The 4,703-nt window shown below is 41.2% G+C and overlaps 1 non-coding gene across 1 annotated transcript; it reads right to left on the bottom strand.

The window, feature by feature from the left end:
• Positions 1–609: 609 nt before the first annotated feature.
• LOC144583363 (U1 spliceosomal RNA) lies at positions 610–766 on the bottom strand. The gene has a single exon (XR_013537110.1). It is a non-coding gene; the product is annotated as a U1 spliceosomal RNA (small nuclear RNA).
• Positions 767–4,703: the final 3,937 nt, after the last annotated feature.

Consider the following 4,703-nt stretch of genomic DNA (forward strand, 5'->3'; position numbering starts at 1 on the left):
AGGCATAAGGGTCAAAACTTTCAAGAACTCTGGCACGTGTATTGATTCTCTGCTAGCTGCACCAACTTATCCAAATCTGTAGGCCTTGCCAGTAGATCTTGGACAGCCATAGCAATACGTAAGCAGGTATGTGTACTTGGGAAATGTTTTCTAAGCTGTTTTAGTGGAGACTCTGCTCTGGCCTATAGGTTAGGGCAAAGAGCAAAGGTAATTTATTTGCTGTATTGATTAGACTTTTGCATTTGTTAGAAAATTGTTGTGAAAATTTCATAAATTGCATTCTGCAAATTGCATAAGGAAGTTACCATATTTTTTGCTCCATAAGATGTACTTTTTCTCTCCAAAAAGGTGGGAGGGAAAGTACATGCATCTTATGGAGTGAATGCAGTAACCCAGGGCTCAGCCACCACCCAAAAGCCTCTCATTGCCATGCTGGGAGGCCTCTGAACTGGCAACAGAGACTGCTTTCTGTTTGGACCTCACCATTCTGCACTGCTAGCTTTCCAGGATCTGCTTCCTGCAGCCCACCTGGAAAACCAGCAAGGCAAACAGGCCTATGGCAGCAAGCAGTGAAAATAGCCAAGGACCAAAGGGTGGTTCTAGAAAGACCAAGGGAAACCACAAACATAGTCTCCTATTTAGGCAGTTGACTTTCCCACATTTGGGGAAATCACAGGGGTCAGCTCATCCAAAGTGCAATAGATGAGCCTTACCCTGGGAAAACCACTTTTACAACAATGGTATCTCCCCTGTCAGGTCTAAGTTTGAATGGCCCCTAAGCCTCCTGGCCCTTTGTGTGCACTATCCCCCAAAGGCATGGTGACCACCGGCTGTACCTCCTGATCAAAACAGTGCTGCACAGCCCCAGTCCTGAAAGAGGCCAGGAGAGCTACTCAGTGTTTTGGGGTGCCCCACAGGACCCCCATCAGGGGCTAGATGTTCCTCCCACAATCCTCCAGTGCACAGATATTAGCATATCTGCCTGCTTGCATCACCCAGTAGGCTTCTCTATTGGAGAAGCAAAGCAGGAAGGAGGAGTCTCTTTCCCTTCACCTTCTGCAGAGAAGTTAGACCATGTGACTAGCCAGACATTTTGAGAAGCAGAGAGAGAGAGGGAGAGGGAGAGAGGACAGAAACAAAAGCTTCTAAAATTGGCAGTAAGTTAAAACAGGCCTGAGAATGGTGAGGGGAAGATAAAGTTACTACTGAGAGCCTGCTAGAATAGCTCTCTGTAGTTCAGAGCTTTGCAGGAAGCTGCATCACTTCATCATAAATTAGGCCTAAATAGAAGTAATTTTGCAGCTATTTAAAACATTAAGGGACCGGGGGGGGGGGGGAGGCTAATGTGTATTGTTAGCCAAATTTCATTCTGAAGCACAGAATGATTAAAAAGGCACTGTGCACATGCAGAATAAAGTTCAAAAGGGAAACCAAAAAGGAACCTAACACTCCTTTCCTTAATATATTACCACTAGGGCTACAGGTTTTATTTGGTGTATTAGCTTGCCACATTAGCTGAGTCCAGTTTTTATGGACTCATCAGGAGCAAGGCAATTTGAATTGCAGAGGGCAGATCTGAATCACAGATCTGAATATGTTCAAGTAAAGCTTTGAAATCTTGAAAATTGGTTTAAGAACCCAACATTTCATAAATATCATTTCACATGTACACACACACAACTGGAAATAGAAATTTTAGTAGTATTTTTGTGTTAACAAAAGCTGCATGGTGTCACTCCCCCTGTTTTTATTGGTTTTTCTTAATCATTGTTGTTCTACAATATTGCTGGTAGATTTTATCTTTTCATTGTGATTCCCAGCTACTGTATTTTATCCTATTGTAGTCTCTAAAATTGGACAACCATCTGTCAGATCTGCTCTGATTTGGATTCCTGCATTGAACCAGGGGCTGGAATTGATGGCCTTATAGGCCCCTTCCAACTCCATTATTCTATGATTCTGTGCTGCTTTGAGATTATATTTGTAAAAGGAAGCAGGCAGTAGATGTGATGAATAAGGGGCAGATTTTTCGTGCAGAGTATGGGAACTCATTCTACCAGTGCAAAGCAGAAAAGGCTAGCATATAGCATTCCTTTTAAACTAGAGGTAGTAAAATATGCTAAGGAGTATGGAAACAGTGAACAGTGCAGAGACATTTTGGGCCTCCTCATCTGAAAAAAAATGATTAGAGAGTGGAGGAAACAGGAGGATCAGCTACAAAAAGCTGATAAACGTAAGCACACTTTCTGTGGACATGCTGCATGCTGCAAAGTAAAGAACTGAATGATGGAGAGAGAAAAAACTTGCTGTAAGGAAGGAAGGGAGGAAGGGAGGGAGTGGAAGTGAGGCATGCTTTGCTGTTTGCTTACACCTGTGCTGGTGGTGATTTCTTCATCATAGCTCTTATTGACTACCCAGCAACAATCTGTTTATTCATCTCTTTCAGTGCAATAACAATTCATTATAAGTGTTAAAACTTGAGATGGTACTGTAATTCCCACTCATTGTGTGTCATCCTGCTGTAGAAGTCTGCTTCATGATTCTCCACTTCTGGTACATGTATGACTTGTGAAATGACATGCTTGAGAATACACCAGTCCCAAAACTGTACTGTTAGTAGCAAGAAAGACATGGATTTTGTTCCTCCTTGGTGGTTGATATAAAGCATTGTAGTGTTGTTGTCTGTGGCTATTGGAATAACTTTGCCAACTACAAATTGTTCAAAAGCTCTCACTGTGTTGTACACTGCAAGAAGTTTGAGGTAATTGATGTGACAACATTTATCTATTGCTACTGCCTTATGAATTTGCCAGAATATTTTTTTCCAGTTTTCCTTTCCTAAAAATGAGGTGCGTCTTATTTGGAGGTGCGTCTTATGGAGCGAAAAATATGGTACTTATTGAATGGATTTTAAAAAATCAGATGGGTTGTTCGTACCTTTTGATCACAAAAAGTCCTTCTGTGCTGTCATTCTCAGTCCCTCCCTCCCTCCGTGTGCATGCGCGTGCATGTCCGTGTGTGTGTGTGTGCATGCGTGTGCGTGTCCGTGTGTGTGTGTGCGTGTGTGTGTGTGTGTGTGTGTGTGTGTGTGTGTGTGTGTGTCCATAAAGGGAAAAATAATATAGTTTTACAGAGAGGCATTTTGTGCGAATTGCAAAAACTTCAATGGAAAAGGGTGCTTGTTGTTTCATCCTCATGCTGGAGGCAAGAGTTCTCATGCAGGTTATTGAACTCTTGACAGGCTGTCTTGACATGTCAAGACAGCTTGTCCTATTGAGAATGAATAATGTACAGAGACTTCTTCAGAACCTTAGGCTAAGCATGTGTCTCTACAATAAGAGACGTTTCCTCTTTCCAATAGCTATACATAATTTCTCCTCTTGACTTGACATTTTGAGTCGCAGTTCTGGTTGCTTTTCGGCCTTTTTCTTTTCATGCTTCTGAGATTGTCTACAGTGATCCTTTATTACTTCAAATAATTTCCCAGCCCTGGCTATGGAAAATAAATGTGCTAGCAATTGTAGTTTGAAACATCTCCAGGGAACCAGTTGGAGGGAAATGTACCTGGCACAGTGATGGTGAAGTGATGGCCTTCTGATCTTGAGTTCTAGCATCTATCAGCTAGAGCAAGCGTAGCTAATGGTCATGAATGAAACTCATCATCATCTTTGAACTGCAGAGTTGGAAGGGATCCTATGGATGAGTCCAACCTCTGTCAAGGAGGCACAGTGGGGAATAGAGCTCCCAACCTCTGACTCTGCAGCCATAAACCTAAACCACTGAGCTATAAAATGCTGTCCAGCTATAACAATAGGCTGGAGGGACTTGGTATACAAATGTAATAAAATGATTCTGAGAAATTGTAACTCAGTTTCATATATTTTTAGCATCTGAACAGAAAAGTTTTCATCCTCCAGAATGATTCTCCATGAACCACAATTTAGGATGGATGAAAATTTAATTTGGTTCCTTTTTACTAAGAATTTCAGAAGTTCCCAAACCAAACATGTAAAACGTTTGAACAGAGGTGAGTGAAAGCAACAGATTCACCTATAGATGCTGAGGGCTTACCTTTGAAAAGCCCAGCTTTGAATTCATATGCATTCAGCCAGGTTTGGGCTAAATAGGGATTTCACAGTTTAACCCCCTATCAGCCTTTCTCATTTTTAATAGTGACATGGTAGGCAGGTACAATAAGATGCTGTTCATACTGGTAGCCTCTCTACATATCTGTGTAGATGGCTGAGCTTTTCATTGAGTTTCCTTTTTTGGAAAAGTTTCCACATTTTTCAAAATTCTTCATAAAAACTCAAACTTTTGAAAGCTGAACATAGGAGAAAGTGACAGAACCACACCCAATTGGCTGTTGGATTAGGAAGTGGAATTTGAAACAATTCAGAATCAAATTTGAATTCATGTCCAGTGTTATCTGGAAAAGAAAGTCACTTGAAGACAAAATTAAGCAAATGGAAATTCATCTGACAACTAATTTATAAACATAGCAAGTTTGTCTATGATCAGTTGAGATTTTCTGTGATCATTAAAGGCAATCAATTTCCATGCTTTCTGGACAGAGACTGGGACAGACAGCTTGACACTCCAGATGGTTCTGGGCCTCGTTGATTTGTTCAATTATTATAACAGCCAAACTCTAATAAGGCATCTGTGTGGTACCGTTTTAAAAACCTTATAAGGTTACCACA

The sequence above is a fragment of the Pogona vitticeps genome, chromosome 5, assembly GCF_051106095.1.
Source record: "Pogona vitticeps strain Pit_001003342236 chromosome 5, PviZW2.1, whole genome shotgun sequence".
In the NCBI taxonomy this organism is placed as follows: Eukaryota; Metazoa; Chordata; class Lepidosauria; order Squamata; family Agamidae; genus Pogona; species Pogona vitticeps.